Genomic DNA, 17446 nt, shown 5'->3' with positions numbered 1-17446 from the left:
TTTGTGCTGAGAGGGCCTTTTTCCTCTCTTTTATCTTTGCACAGGCTTAAATGTGTATTATTAAGAGTTCACCATTGTTCTGTGGTAAGGTTCCCCGACATGTTTCAACCATAGGTATACTTCACATTTTGAAAACACATTCAGGCTCCCTCAAAGTGGTATTCTATTACATTGAGATAGTGATTGTGTTAAATTATCAAATTTAAATATTAATATCCTGGTTATGTCCCCATGGAATTTATGGAATGTTCTTTATATTACTTCTACTTACCATTCACATCTTTGGGGAGCAAGTGAATTTGCCAGTTTGTATGTGGAAAGGGGACCACCAGGACATCTCACTCTTTACTAGTGGTTGGTGCGCATGTTTGTGATATTGGTGCGTCTGCGTTCGGCGGGCCAATGGTTTCCTAGCAGGGGTTCCGGCAGCAGACACTCTATTTCTCTATATCTATCTATCATCTATCTATCTATCTATCTATCTATCTATCTATCTATCTATCTATCTATCTATCTATCTCTATCTATCTATCTATCTATCTATCTATCTATCTATCTATCTATCTATCATCTATCTATCTATCATCTCTATCTCTATCTCTCTTCCATATTTGAAAAAACAAAGGATTAATTATCTTATTTAATTTAATCATTGTCTAACATTATCAAGAGAGCCACTTATATCTGGCATATATATGAAATTTGAATATGAAGATTGCTGCTTGTATTGTTTTTCTTTTCTGTTTTTTAACTAATACTGACTTTTGTCTCTCATGGATATGAATTCTATATGCCGCTGTTTCGATTGCTTAAAAATATGTATGGAATCCTTAGTTCCTAAATCTGAATTATTTGATTTTAATGACTGGGTATTCAAATCCAATCAACTGTAGGAAAGTTTTTACTTTTCTCAAACTTTTTACAGCTTAAATCAGGTGTGTCCAACCTTGGCAACTTTAAGATCTGTGGACTCCAACCCAGAGGTCTTAAAGTTGCCAGGGTTGGACACCCCTGATTTAGATGAATAAGGTTCTTCTCCATAGATCAGCCTATCAATTAAATATTTGTCTTTTTTTGGCCCAGAAACTCTAATGTCAAATAAAGAAATATTGTTACTATTCTAACTTTTTAAATATTTTATTTGTGATGTTTTTCCTGCTCCCTTTTTGAAGTTTTCCAGGTTTGGATACCTTTGCATGGGTTCTTTGCTTTTATCTTGTCTGATGCTAAGAGAAAACACCCAGTAATCATTTAGAGTAACAAATAGATTTTGCTTCTGGCATAACAACTATATGTTGATGTCCCAACTTAATCCACTCACAATTTGGTTTGCTTACTCCATCAGATAAACCTATTTTAATAACACAGTCACCAAAGAAACTTACCTTTCATACTTCCTCAATAAGTTTTAATTTTTTAATTAATTTATTCACCATATAATCACACATCTCACCAACAAGTGTCTCTGGGTGGCGTACAACAAAATTAAAAACAAACCAAATAAGGAGACTGTAAAATAATTTGGGAAGGGAACATCATTTTTTTTGTTGACCTATATTAACCACAACAACCGTTAAAACTTCACATTTCATGTTCACTTAAAATCTTACAGAAATGTAATACATTAATGATTTGGCTATAGTCATTAAAGAGTCTAAAGGGCATTCAAGCATATAGGCTTAAATAACACCAAAATATATTAAGGAAGAAATATTCATCCTCCCAAAAGAACTGTGTGATGAGGGCAGGTATAATGAAGGGGATTGATAGTAGAGGTGAGTAGGAACCTGGAAAATTGTTGTGGTCCTGTGAACCAAGATCAACCAGAATGTTAGTCAAATTCTAATCCTGCACCTGCCAAAAGACAAATTTGCACTGTGGAACTGAGTTGTGAAGCAGAACCACAAAGCAAGATGTCAGCCTCTGCTTTGCTGCTTGCTTTCGGCTGCCATTGAAATGGGGAGGGGGGGGGAATGACATGGTATTTGGGAGGGGAAGCTTCAGCACAGGAGTGAATGAAGAAGGGAGTGGTTTTCTCACCATCTACTGCGCATGCTGCAGATAGTGGAATTGCCGCCAAGGCCAACCATCTGGCATACCGACCTGATGATGGGTTTTGAAGATGCAGCCCACATGACACCTGTGGGGTGTGCGGATTGGACTGGGTGATGGGGTTACTAGGGGGAGGGAGTTGGGTCACATATTGATATCTATGATTACGCGCTCTTTTGCCTCAGATCTTGCTTTGCCTAGCTGCTATCTACTCATAACCAGTAAAAGTACTCTTAATTCTGAAATATGGAGTTGAGTGGTTTCTTTCTTGGTTACTGATGGAGGCTGCCCTGACATTAAGCAAGATCTCAGTTTCGCATTCAACCCGGAGTTAACACCTTCCAAGGGGAGTGCAACAAAATCCCAAACTTCAAAAGAATGTCCCACCCAGGCAGCAACCAGGAGGAAGACATAGGAGCAGCTGCATCCTCATGCCCTCTGGAAACGGAGTGAATGGCTGGATTACACTTGGAAGAACAATCCGTTCGCCCCAGATGGACATTGGGAGTGGGACAGAAGTATGATTCTGAGGAAACTCCATTTGGGGTCACAAGGAGACAGAGGCGACCAGCCGCTGCATGGCAGGAGGTCGAGGAGGAGAACCTTATGATGTCCCAGGCCATGAAACTCTTTGAAGAGGCTTGGGAGAGGCGACGTTTATGTGAGAGTCGTCCTGAAAGAGAAGCTCTTCTCCCAGAAACAGAGGAGAGAGCTGCAGAGGGTTTGTTCTGCCCGAGAGAGACTGGTGGCGCAGATGGTGGTGATGATCAGGATGAACGAGCCCCAACCCCAGTAGCAGCGGCCGCCAGAGCCATCCCAAGAGGGGGAGGGGAGAGGGCCAAAGTTTCTCCACTTGGTATGAAATTTGGTGGGGAGTCAAAGAATCTTGGATTTTTCCTTGTTCAAGTATGGAATTACATGCATAAATTTGGCGAAGACTTACCTACAGAAGTAGCCAAGGTAAGAGTCGTTACCATGGCATTAGAAGATAAAGCAGTGGCTTGGATGGTTGCCCTGCATAACGCTGACTCCCCCCTACTGAGAGACTATAATAGACTTATGGCCGCCCTGAGGAAACGCTTTGATGATCCGCTCACAGAGCGAAAAGCTAGAACTAAATTTAAAATCCTCCCCCAGGGGAACAGGCCAGTTGCTGAATATATACAAGAATTTCATGAATTGTCTGTTTATATGAGGGGTTGGTCTGAACAGGCCCTGTTGGATGGCTTCATGGATGGTTTAAACAAAGATATATACCAGAACTGTGTAAACAGCAGCACCCCCCCCCCCACCCCACATTGCAGCACTGGTATGAATTGGCAGCAGATGTGGAAATTGATTTAGCCCAAGACAAGTACCGTGATTGTTAAGTAATTAAGCTCCCCGTTAGAAGAGTGAGTATGCAGAGAAGCGTAATGAGAGTGATATGGAATAACACGCACAAACCAGCATACAGAGACACTGAATAGTATACAAATATAGTAGTTTACTATGTAGAAATATGGAAGTATTCAGAGTCCGGTTAACAGTCCAAGTCATACACGGTTGAGCAATTAAGTTATCAATATTCTCAGTCTAACACACAAAGTATAGCTAAACAGTAGCAAACCACAATACCTCAATAAACATCAACCAGCTTCTAACAAAACAGAATGAGCTAACAGCCATTCTGGCTCCCTCATATAGCTGCTTGAGGTAACAAACCAATTACATCTCTGAATCATTTAAAGTAACAGTAAAGTAATCATAGCTTATATACATTGCCAAGCCAAGCCTAGGGTTACATCCCTAACAGTGATGACAGTGAAAAAGAGAAGGCTACTCCCCCACCCCCAAACCCTCCAAAGAGCTCCAAAAGGAGGGAAAAGTTGGTCTACTAGCAAGCCCCAGGCCATCATCTGTTTCCGTTGCAGGAAGGAGGGGCACATAGCAGCAAACTGCCGCACCAAGATGGGAACAAAGCCTTCTGCTGGGGGGGAGAGAAAACCTGACAAACAGCCTGGGAAAAGAAGGGAAACCGCCATGAAAGGGGTGGAGCCTACTGCACAGTTCCATCCTACTCCAGGGGAGGAGGAACCATCCTCCTCATCGGAGGAAAGTGAAACCGAATCTGACGACGAATGTCTGGTAAGTTCCCGATCGGGCCCCATGACTATCCCAGTAGAACTTAAAGTGCCCTCTACTGGAGCGCAAGAAAAAATGCTGGCCCTCTTAGATTCGGGATGCACACGTTGCATCGTTAGCCCTGAGGTGGTGGAAAAACTGGGGCTGAAATTGAAAACTTTAAAAGTCCCCATTGCTTTTTGCCAGCTGGACAGCTCAATAGCTGGGGGGAGCCCTGCCCATTTTGTAACTGAGCTAATAGACATGTGGATGGGAACTCACCAAGAGACTATAAGTTTTATTGTCACGCCAGGAATGGATCGGCCTCTCATACTAGGGTTACCTTGGTTACGGAAGTGGAACCCACGCATCAATTGGAGAAAAGGGTGGTTGCGCATCCGATCCGCTACACCCCCTGAGGGAGAAGGGGGGGCTCCAAAGCCTGTTAACGCTAAACCTAACCTAGCAGCCACAGGGCAAGAAAAAATTGAGGGGGAGGAGAAAATCCCAAAAGAATATTGGGACCTAAAGGATGTTTTCAGTGAGAAATCCTCTGATAAATTACCCTCTCACTGCGCAACTGATTGCAGTATTGATATCCTCCTGGGGGTGAAATTTCCAAAACCCCAAATCTACTCAATGTCCCTGTTCTGACCCCCCTTCCTCCGTTGCCCACACAGCACACACACTCCGGAACAGTACAAGGGAACAAGGTTTATTACACGAACAGACAAGAGGTTTCGTGGCAGCAAGCCACCAATTTCTATTATTTTTATTTTATTTATTTTCTTCGAATTTCTAGACCGCCCCCTCTCCCGAAAAGGACTCGGGGCGGTGTACAGTCCACACAACAAACAATAAGTATCAAATACAAATATAAATACAGATATAAATACACATAAGGAGGAGGTTAAAAATTTAAAAAGAACTGTACGGAAGAATATAAATCTGGTTCTAAAAACCCTAAAATCAGTTAAATTTAAAACCGTACCCTATAAATAACCAGGTAAGAATATGTTTCCAGGAGGTAACAGTTGTCACAATTATAATTATGCCAGGCCAGCTAATCGAAACAGGTGAGTCTTCAATTTTTGTCGGAAGGAGCGGAAGTCTGTGGTGGTTCTGATATCGGGGGGGAGGTCATTCCAGAGGGTTGGGCCCATCACAGAGAAGGCCCTACTCCTTGGCGTCGCCCGCTGGCATTGCCTAGTGGACGGCACCTGGAGAAGCCCCTCCCTGTGAGAGCGGATTGGCCGCAGGGATGTATGTGGGAGGATGCTATCCCGCAAGTAACTAGGTCCTGTGCCATGGAGCGCTTTAAAGATGGTAATCAGGACCTTGAAACGCACCCGAAAAACTACAGGTAGCCAGTGCAGCTCGCGCAGGAGAGGTGTTACATGGGAGTATCTAGAGCTCCCCATGACAACCCGCGCAGCCGCGTTCTGGACTAGCTGCAGTCTCCGGGCGCGTCCCAAGGGAAGCCCCATGTAGAGAGCGTTACAGTAGTCTAGGCGAGACGTCACCAGCGCATGAGTGACTGTGCGTAGGGCATCCCGATCCAGAAGGGGGTGCAATTGGCGCACCAGGCGAACCTGGTGGAACGCCCCCCTTGCCACGGCTGCCACATGGTCATCCATTGACAGCAGGGCATCTAGGAGGACCCCCAAATTGCGTGCCCGTTCCACAGGGGGCAATTGCTCGCCCCCTATGGCCAGCGATGGGGTCAGCTGGCTGAACCGAGGCGCCGGTAGCCACAGCCACTCAGTCTTGGAGGGGTTGAGTTTGAGTCTGTTGTCCCCCATCCAGACCCCGACGGCTTCCAAACACCGGGACATCACTTCAACAGCCTCGTTGGGGTGGCTCGGGGTTGAAATGTACAGCTGAGTGTCGTCAGCGTACAGATGGTATTCAACCCCAAAACCACGGATGATCTCGCCCAGCGGCTTCACATATGTATTGAACAGAATGGGCGAGAGGACCGACCCCTGCGGCACTCCACAAGAGAGTGGCCTCAGGGTCGATCTCTGCCCCCCCGTCAACACATATTGCATCCGGCCGGAGAGGTAGGAGCCAAACCACCGCAAAACGGTGCCTCCGACTCCCATCCCCTCCAGCCGGCGCAGTAGGATACCATGGTCGATGGTATCAAAAGCCGCTGAGAGGTCTAATAGGACCAGGATAGAGGAATAACCTCTATCTCTGGCCCTCCAGAGATCATCGACCAAGGCGACCAAGGCTGTCTCTGTGCTGTGTCCGGGTCGGAAGCCGGACTGGCGTGGGTCTAGATAGTCGGATTCATCAAGGTGACGTGGAAATTGCTGCGCCACCACATTCTCAACAACCTTCGCCAGAAAGGGAAGGTTGGAGACTGGACGATAATTAGCTAGCTCCATTGGGTCAAGCGAAGACCTCTTGAGTAAGGGCCTCACCACCGCCTCTTTCAAGGCAGATGGTAAGGATCCCTCCCCCAACGAGGCATTCACCAGGCCCAGAAGCCAGCCTCGTGTCACCTCCCAGGATGCCAGTACCAACCAGGAGGGACACGGGTCCAATGAACATGTGGTGGGTCGCAGCCGTCCACGCAACCTGTCCAAATCCTCGGGGGCAACAGAGTCAAACTCCTCCCAGAGTGGATTCACAAGACTCGCTGTTGACGGCCCGTCCAGACCACTGGAGGGGGCCCATCCGCTTCGGATCTGAGCGACTTTGTTCTGTAGATATTCTCCAAACTCCTCTGCTCTTCCCTGTAAGGGTGCCCCCCGCGTCTCCTGAACCAAGAGGGAGGGGTCACCCTAAACAGGGCGGCAGGGCGGTTATCCGCAGATGCAATAAGAGCGGCGCAATGTCTACGTTTGGCCGCTCTCAATGCCACAAGGTAGGTCCGTAAATAGGCTCTTACCTGTGTTCGGTCAGACTCGGAGCGTGAGGACCTCCACCTGCTCTCTAGACGTCTTCTATGGCGCTTCATCACCCTGAGCTCCTCGGTATACCAAGGTGCCCGGGTGAGTTGCTGCCGTAGGAGAGGTCGCAAAGGCGCAACCCGGTCCAAGGCCCCAGCCGTCGCCCTATTCCAGGCGGCCACTAGGTCCTCCGACCGAGCGCGGGTCAGGGCTACAGGTAATGGCCCAAGCTCCGTCTGGAACCTATCTGGTTCCATCAGGCGCTTGGGGCGGTACCAGCTTGGACGAACTGGCTCCGCCTCCTCGCGGTGGGGGGTAGCGCCAGGGAAGTCTAGCCGGAGACATGAGTGATCTGACCATGACAGGGGGGTAATATCTATATCCCCTATTCCCAGATCACTCGTCCACTGCTCAGATACAAAAACAAGGTCCAGTGTGTGACCACCTTCGTGTGTGGGGCCCTGAATTAGTTGGGTCAGGCCCATGGCTGTCATGGAAGCCATGAACTCCCGAGCTACCTCGGATGCTGCTCCCGTCGACGGCAGGTTGAAGTCCCCCATAACTAAAAGTTTGGGGATCTCCACCGCCGTCTCCGAGATCAGCTCGAGGAGCTCGGGCAGGGCTGCTGACGTATAGCGAGGAGCCAAGTATACAATCAGCAAACCCCACTGCCTCCCTGGGCCCCATTTCACACCAAGTGACTCACACCCGGATATCTGAGGAACAGTGAACTCCCTCGGCTCTAGACCATCCCGTATAACTACCACCACCCCTCCACCCTTACCCAGGGCCCGAGGCTGATGGAATGCATGGAAACCTGGTGGGCACATTTCCACGAGGGGTAAACCACCCTCGCGACCCAACCAGGTCTCTGTTATTCCTGCAAGGTCCAGCTCCCCCTCAGAGATCAACTCATTAATGAGGGGGGCCTTATTAGTCACGGACCTTGCATTGCAAAGCATCAGCCGCAGGCCCTGTCTCTGTAGTTCCCGACCACCTAGGTTGCGGGGGTTGGTACAAGCGACCGGGCGTAGCCAGCAGCCACGGTCTCCCAACCGACCTTGTGATCTTCTCTTGTCCTCGCATCCCCCCCTCCCCACGACCGTTGCAATAAAACAACCCTCTACTGGAATAGCTTGTTCCCTCACCCCCCCCCATTCCGCTCACTTCCCTCCTGGACTCACCTGTTCGTCTGGCACTGGCTTCCCTCCTGGCCTGGTTATCCCCCCCTCCCTTCCCAGAACCCCCTAAAAACAATATAAAACATTTAGCTAAAAAGCCCCTCAGCTTCCTCTTCTTCCACCTCTTGGGGTTCACAAACCCGTCATCAAGGCTGGCCCTTGAGAGAACCAAGGGCCATACCTGCGAAAGAGGGGCCTCCCGCAGGCGGAGCAGGTCAGACCTCGAATAAATTAAAACGTTGTAATAGTCCCAGTAGGGTAGGGGTGCAGATGATGCAAAGTTAGTAGTAATAAGTTCAAGTAATAAATAAATAAATAATAGAGTCTCAGTGGAGTGGAGGGTAGAAAGTTAATAAATAGAAGAGTCTCAATGGAGGGTAGGGGATATTCCAGTGTCCAGGTGGTACTTGGTGCTTGGAGGCAGGGGGGGGGGGAGGGCAAGAAATGATTAAATATCCCAGGTGGTAGGGGGAAGGCAAAGGTAGCAAAAATGGTGGAGGGTAGATGAAAGTTCAGCTCAGCTGTTTCCAGGTGGATACAGCCCCCTTGATGGATGGGGGGGCATTCTTGGCCCAGCTGCTTAGCTCCCATTAGAGTCAGCAGGGCCCTGGAGGGGTATGGGAGCAGCCAGGAATGATAAAATATCCCAGGAGTCCCTGGCTGCGGCTCCCTCCCTTCGTCTGCCGCTGCAGCCATCTCCCTTTGATCCTCCGGCTGCCTCTGCCTCTGGCTGCTTCCCAGCCCTTCTCACCTATCAGCTGATTACTCCAGTGTCCTGTTGCGTCCCGTTGCTCCCCTTGAGCCCTTCGATGTCTCTGGGGCCTCCGGAGCCTCTCACCCCCTCTTCCTTACTCCTCTTCTGGCTTTTCGGCTTTTTCTTTTGGCGTTTTCGGCATTTTCGGCGCCAGCGCCGTCTGCGCAATCGCACCACGCCATCGCCATTGCTCTCTCCTTGCTGTTTACAGCCCTCCGAGCCTCTTTCCTCTCCGCTCTTCACCGACCACCCTGTCGGGCTAAAACCAGCCCAAAACATGCCTGGGTGGTCGGGCTGTCCAACTCTCGACCCCCTTCGATGGTATGGGGGCCGGCAGCAGTCCCTACCCGGTCGGGAGCTCCATGGTGTTCCTGGAGCTCAGAGGACGACCGCCATTCGTAGGAAGCTCCTCCTCCAAGACTACCTTGAGATGACAGGCCAAGACAAAACTCACAGGGACAGAACACAAAAGCAGCTATCCAGCTTGCCAGGATCCCAGACTGGAGCTTCTGGCATAAGTCCTTTGTTGACTGCTGCGCCGAGCCTCTCCAGAGTCAACCCTTTTATAACCTAAAAAGGGCGTCTCCCAAACAGCACCTGAGAGCTCTTTACTGCCTATAATTACGCCCACACTCCTTGCGTCTGTGGGCGCGCCGGAAACGGGCATCTAGAAACGCTCTGCTAAGTCCTGAGTCACTGTCACATGAGTCCTCCCCGCTGCTCCAAGGCAGGGCATCAGGAGTCCTCCTCCTCTGGCTCTCACCGCTGCTCCATGCCTCTGGCGCCACCTGGTGGCCGACCAGACTCTCGGATCCCTGCTCAGCCTCTGAATCCTGTCCAGGATCGCCCATCTCCTCTGGAGCTGACTCGTAGGGACTATCACTCTCGGAGTCTGGTGGCAGCGGCACCGGCACTGGCTGGGCCACAACAGTCCCCCCGTGAAATGGACAAAAATTTACAAAGGGGGTTTATTGAACCTGCCAGGCCCCGAGTGGCTGCTCCAGTGTTGTTTAGAGAAAAGAAAGATGGCTCCTTTCGTCTCTGTGTGAACTATAAGAACTTGAATGCAGTGTCTGTACACAATGTTTACCCCCCTCCCTCTGATGAAGGACATGTTGGCCCAATTGGGTAAAGGGAAGATTTTCACGAAATTGGACCTAAGGGAGGCTTATTACAGAGTCAGGATTAAAAAGGGAGATGAATGGAAAACTGCTTTCAACTGCCCACTCGGGTGTTTTCAATTCCGAGTACTCCCTTTTGGCCTACAAGGGGCACCAGCGGTTTTCATGCAACTAACAAATGAAGTTTTGCATGACCACCTGTACAAGGGCGTGATAGTCTATCTTGATGACATCCTTATTTACATCGAAACACGTGAAGAACACGTGACATTGGTGCGTTCAGTTCTCAAAAAACTGCGCGGTGGAGCTTTATGCCAAATTGTCTAAATGTGAATTTCATCAGGAAAAAATTGACTACCTTGGTTATCGCATCTCCCACAATGGCATCGAAATGGACCCAGCTAAAGTACAAGCTGTCACCAAATGGGCACCCCCCCCCCCCCGCATCCGCAAACAATTGCAGTTTCTTGGGATTTGCGAATTTTTATCGTCAATTTACTCCCTCCTTCGCCAGCATTGCGCTACCCATTACAAATCTCCTAAAGTCAAAAGGGGAGGCCAAACCCAAACCGGGGAAGTCATTGAAATGGACTATGGAATGTCAGGACGCATTCAAAAAACTGAAGCGGCTCTTTGCAGCTGAACCAGTTTTGAAACACCGGGACATGGATGCACCATTTATTGTTCAAGCTGACGCTAGTGATGTAGCGGTGGGGGCAGTGTTACTTCAAACAAACACTGACGGGCACCTGCAGCCTTGTGCTTATACCTCCCGAAAACTGACAGAGATGGAGAGACGATGGGCTATATGGGAAAAAGAAGGTTTTGCTGTCAGGTGGGCTTTGGTGACCTGGCGACATTTCCTTGAGGGAACTAAACACCCTTTTGAGGTGTGGACTGATCACAAAAATGTGGAGGCATTAAAGACCCCTCGAAAGCTGTCTCCTAAACAAATGTGTTGGGCGCAGCATTTCAACCGATTCAATTTCACCCTAAAGTACATCCCTGGAGGGAAGAACTTCATGGCTGCTGCATTATCCAGACTCCCACAATACAACAGTTACAAGCTAAGCATGGTTCTTCCAGTCATCCCAGCGAAGAGTCTTGCTGCCCCAATGGTTACCAGAAGCCAAAGCAACTCTAATTTGGAGGTCACAACAGATGTCATCTGCAAACTCAAAGAAGGCCTTGAGTCCGATTACTGGTTTAAGGAACATTCAAATGAATGCACCATGAAAGATGGACTGGCTTGCATAGGCGCTAAATTGTATATTCCTGCAAGCATTTATTTATAGAAGAAGAGGAGGCAATAAAACACTGTACAGGTAAAGCAGATAAAAACAGTATATAAACAATCCTAAAAAATACCCAATTAAAATTACCCAGTTAAAATATATCTGCCAAGAGGTATAATGAGGTTATGAATGGTCCAGGCCGGCTAAACGGAACAGGTGAGTCTTCAGTTTTCGTCGAAAGGAGAGAAAGTCGGTGGTGGTTCTGATATCGGGGGGGAGGTCATTCCAGAGGGTTGGGCCCATCACAGAGAAGGCTCTACTCCTAGGTGTCGCCCGTTGGCACTGCCTAGTGGACGGCACCCGGAGGACCCCTTCCCTGTGAGAGCGAATCGGACGCAGGGAAGTGTGTGGTAGGATGCGATCCCGCAAGTACCTAGGTCCTGAGCCATGGAGCGCTTTAAAGATGGTGATTAACACCTTGAAACGCACCCGAAAGACCACAGGCAGCCAGTGCAGCTCGCGCAGGAGCGGTGTTACGTGGGAGTACCTAGTACTCCCAAAAATAGCCCGCGTGGCTGCATTCTGGACTAGCTGCAGTCTTCAAGCGCGTCCCAAGGGAAGCCCCATGTAGAGGGCATTGCAGTAGTCCAGCCGAGACGTCACCAGTGCATGAGTGACTGTGCGTAGGGCATCCCGGTCCAGTAGGGGGCGCAATTGGCGCACCAGGCGAACCTGGTGGAACATCCCCCTTGCCACGGCTGCCGCATGGTCATCCATTGACAGCCGGGCATCTAGGAGGACGCCCAAATTGCGTGCCCGTTCCACAGGCATGAAGTCTTTTGTGCTACAACGAGCTCATGATTCCCGCATGGCAGGGCATTTTGGGTTTGTGAAATCTCTGCATCTCATTAAAAGACAATTTTGGTGGCCGTCTTTGAAAAAAGACATTGAGTCATATGTGGCCAGTTGCCCCGTATGTGCTGCCACTAAGCGGCCACCAGGAAACCCCCAAGGCCTGCTTCAAGGTGTAGCCCATCCTGAATCCCCGTGGAAGGAGATATCAATGGATTTCATTGTTGAATTACCGGAGAGTCAAGTAAATACCGTGGTCTGGGTGGTCACGGACTTGTTCTCTAAACAGGTTCATTTTGTGCCTTGTTCCAAGATCCCTTCAGTTAAATCTTTAGCTAAATTGTTTATTACACATATATACCATTTGCATGGGGTGCCGGAACACATAATATCAGATAGAGGGGTACAGTTCACCTCCCACTTCTGGAAGGAGTTTTTGAAGTTGATTGGCTCCTCCCATGGGTTAAGCTCCGCCCACCATCCTCAGACTAATGGAGCTTGTGAAAGGACTAACTCTGTTTTGGAGCAGTACCTCCGGTGTTTCAATTATCAGCAGGATAATTGGACTGAACTGTTACCACATGCTGAAGTAGCGTACAACAACTCTGTGCACAGCAGCACCGGTTTCACCCCTTTTAGACTTGTGTTTGGGCAGGACTTTGTACCTATCCCAGAATTACCCCGTGAAAAGCCACAAGTCTTATCCCTCTCTGAGTGGAGTGACCAGCTCCAACAAGTCTGGCCCATAGCCCGAAAGACTTTGGAAGCTGCTCATCGAGCACACAAGAAACAAGCTGACAAAAAGAGGGTGAAAGAAAGGGAGTGCAAGATTGGGGATCAGGTTTTTTGCTACCAAATTTCTCCAAACTACCCAAAAGTCGAAGAAAATTAGGGTTATGTGTTTCATGTTAACCTTCTGAAACCAGTACACACTTCCTCTGTTCGGACACCCATACTGCCGCAACCTGCCCCTCTTCTCATTGAGGGAGAGCAGCATTTTGAGATCAAAGAGATTTTGGACTCCAGGAAATGTAGGAACCAGATTCAATATCTGGTCTCCTGGAAACATTTTCCCCCCTCCCAAGCTGAATGGGTTGATAAGTCCCATGTTAGGGCTCCTAGATTTTTGCGGAAATTCTACTCTACCAATCCCGATAAACCCTGACTCATGTTGCCATATATACGTCTAACCTGTCTTGTTCCTGTTTTTTTTCTCTACGTTTTTCTTCCAGGGATGATGTCCTTTCCTGGCGGAGGGCCGGATGTCAGCCTCTGCTTTGCTGCTCGCCATTGAAACGGGGAGGGGGGGGAATGACATGGTATTTGGGAGGGGAAGCTTCAGCACAGGAGTGAATGAAGAAGGGAGTGGTTTTCTCACCATCTACTGCGCATGCTGCAGACAGTGGAATTGCTGCCAAGGCCAACCATCTGGCATACCAACCTGATGATGGGTTTTGAAGATGCAGCCCACATGACACCTGTGGGGCGTGCGGATTGGACTGGGTGATGGGGTTAGTACGGGGAGGGAGTTGGGTCACATATTGATATCTATGATTACGCGCGCTTTTGCCTCAGATCTTGCTTTGCCTAGCTGCTATCTACTCATAACCAGTAAAAGTACTCTTAATTCTGAAATATGGAGTTGAGTGGTTTCTTTCTTGGTTACTGATGGAGGCTGCCCTGATACAGCCATTTTCCTTGGATGGGCTACTTAACTAGTCCAAGTAGGTAGGTTTGAGTCCTACCGCCGTGTGATGGAGTGAGCTCCCGTCACTTGCCCCAGCTCCTGCCAAGCTAGCAGTCTGAAAGCATGTAAATGCGAGTAGATAAATAGCTACCAGTTTGGAGGGAAGGTAACAGAGCTCCATGTTTCATCGCATGTGACCATGATTTATGACATTTAATGAGATGCCAAGGATTCACTTCCAGTTTCTGGCAAAAAACAAACAATGAGTTTGCTTCTCAACCACCATGTTTACTTTCCGATTGCTGCAAAAAAGTCCTAAAGTTAGGAGCAGTCATGATTTATGACCGTAATTGCAAGCTCAGTTATGGTCATAAATCAAGAATTACATGTAGTAGGTTTATTATAAGATTACGGTAATAGAAACTTACAAGTCTGAATGGGCTTCCCTCCTCCCTCCCTTTATCTTTATTAGAAATAGGGAGGGTCCTATGTGAGATGCTTTTTCAAATTACTTTTCTTCATTGCTTGGATTTTCCTTTATCTGATCCAGTGGTGGGTAGTAGTAGCCAGGAGCAGCTGACAGCATACCGGTGTATACCCATTTGGCCCACCAGCCCACCTGCATTCCATACCTGTTTTTAAAGTAACCGGCCAATTGCGCACGCGTGCACAGCGTGCAGCGCCTGCGTGACCTCTGACAAGCAGCTGGGTGTTGCAGGGCAGTGGGGTGCGCATGCATGTGCAGCATGCATGCACGAACAGGACGCCCAGCCCCATGCATAGCGTACCGGTAGCGATGGGGAGAGGAACCCACCACTGATCTGATCACTGTGTTGTATTTATTTTTTGGTAGATTTCCCTCTTTAAAAGTGATAACTTCTGTCAGGTTTACTAAGGTGGGGGGTCCTTACAGAGTACAGAATAACAGAGTTGGAAAGGACCTTAGGGGTCTTCTACACTAATCTCTACTCAAGCAGTAGACCCTATAGCATTCTGGACAAAAGGCTGTCCAATCTCTTCTTAAAAACCTCCAGTGATAGAGCACCCACAACTTCCATTGATTGATAGTTCTCACTGACAGGAAATTTATCTTTAGTTCTAGGTTGGATGTCCCAAAGGTGCTTTTACAAAGAGGCAACTGGACTTTTTTGGGGGGGGGGGGGGTTCTTTAAAGTTCTTTCGCTTCTCATCCAAGAAGCTTCTTCAGGTCTAGGTTGGATCTCTCTTTGATATTCCTCCATCCATTACATCTTATCCTGCCGTCTGGTTCATTGGAGAATAAGTCGACCTCTCTCTTCTCTGTGACAGCCTCTTAAATATTGGAAGACTGCTATCATGCCAGCCCTAGTCCTTCTCTTAAAGTTAGAGTTAGGGGCTGCCACAAAGAAGAGGGAGTCAACTTATTTTCCAAAGCACCAGAAGGCAAGACAAGTAATAATGAATGGAAACTAATCAATGAGAGAAGCAACCTGGAATTGAGGAGAAAATTCCTAATAGTGAGGACAATTAACTGATGAAACAGTTTGCTTTCAGAAGTTGTAGGTGCTTCGTCACTAGAGGTTTTTAAGAAGACACTGGACAGCCACCTGTCCAAAATGGTATAGGGTCTTCTGCTTGAGCAGGAGGTTGGATTAGAAGTCCTCCAAGGTCCCTTCCAGCTCTATTCTGATTTAATTATCTGGGTTTGAGAAGATGGTGCCTTAGTTTTGTCAACAAGCAGATTACAAGAATCTTAACTGCTCACTATCGCCTTCTTTAAATCAGTGTTTCTCCAAATTTTTAAAATATTTTTATTGCTTTGAAAGTAGTAACTACAAAAGAAAACAACAACAAAAGGAACATGACACAAAAATGCTTACATTGCCAAAAATGCATGAGTGGTTAAAAAATAATAAGATACAATTGAAAAAAAAACCAAATATAGAGGTAAATATAAAACAAAATATAATGTTACATTCAACATTTGCAATTATATACATAATTATCTAATGAAAACATTATGCAAATATGCATATGTGTACTCAGAGAGGCCAGAGAGACAGTTGCAGGGTGTAAGTTACAGGCAGGAATAGCATACAGTGAACAGCACAACCAAATAGCTGGTGTTGTGTACAGGAACATCTTACAGAATATGAGCTAGACCCTCCTAAATCCAGATGGGAGTTCCTACAGAAGATTGTGGAGACTAAGAAAGAGACTAAGAAATCCTGTGGTACTTCCAGATCCAGAAAAGCAGGAATGTACTGGTCAATCAACCAGATATCATGATAGTAGATAAAGACTAGAAGACAGCGGTGGTGACAGATGTAGCAGTGCCAAGTGCCATCTGGAAGAAGGAGTATGAGAATATAAAAAAAACTTGCTTCCACATGAGCCAAGAGAGAAAATAGGAAGCTATGAAATATTGGAAGTACAAAAGAGTAATTCAGGTAGAAAAGAAAAAGGGTGGAGTTGAAGGAAATAAATAATCAGTTACTCTTTTATAAAAGTGTTAAATGTATCAATAAGCTATAGAGTTCGTCCTGTTGCAACTTAACCACAAAAATGTAATCAGTAAAGACAATACACGATGACTTGCTATAACTCCTCTGAAAAACAGGAACATAAGTCTGAGACAAGGCCACCATTTGGTCAGATAGGAACATCTGCCGCCTAGGGTGAAACAACAAGGAGACACAGATAAAATAACTGGGATTATGCAGACAGGGTCATGTTGACCCTTTGTAGTGTAAAATGACTTAAAGGAATGATTCAGGACAGTGATGGCAAACCTTTTTTGGCTCCTGTGCCAAAAACAGGGGGAGCACAAGGGGGTCGTGCACGGGCGTGCCATACCCATAATGCTATGCATGTGACCCCCATGCGCATGTGCATGCACACACACACCCTGCGCATGCGCGTGCGACCCCCCTCCCATCCTTCTGGCCCGCGATATACCTGTTTTTTGCCCTCCCCAGGCTCCAGAGGGTTTCAAGGCACCTGGGGAGGGCAAAAACAGCCTCCCCCACCCTCCTGAGGTTCTTTGTTGTCTCCTGGACTGCACTGGGGGCGATTGAACAGCCAGATCTTGGAAATGGCAGCTGTGGCTGATGGGCTTGGCCCTGGGCTCTCGCTCTGCCTGCCCGGGAGAGAGAGCCCAGGGAGGAATATAACAGCCATTTTGGAAGGAACGGACTCAGCACCTTCCACTTAATTCTGCAGCAGCCGCTCCTGCTGATCCCCTCCGCCTTCGGAGGCAACAGAAGAAACCACTCCTCTTGGTGGGGTGCCCGTACTGGCCTGCACCAGACCCCAAGCCTTGCAACCACCCTGCCCAGCGCACAGACTTTGTCACTATTGCGGCATGCAAAGGCCTGTGCTTTGGCCATCCGACGCCCTGGGAGACCCATTTCCCGGCTCCATGTTCCCGACCTGGGTTATGGGGCAACCCCTGGGCATTATCCTCCACCCCCTACAATGTTGTTGCCACTGCCGCCTCTGCCGGGCATGCTGCCTACATCCATGCCACCGCCGCCTCAGGTCCCAGTAGTCCCTCTGCCTGTTCCATCAGATGCACCAGAA

The sequence above is a fragment of the Natrix helvetica genome, assembly GCF_964273705.1.
Source record: "Natrix helvetica genome assembly, chromosome: W".
Classification (NCBI taxonomy): Eukaryota; Metazoa; Chordata; class Lepidosauria; order Squamata; family Natricidae; genus Natrix; species Natrix helvetica.
Note: the sequence above shows the minus strand (reverse complement) of the source record.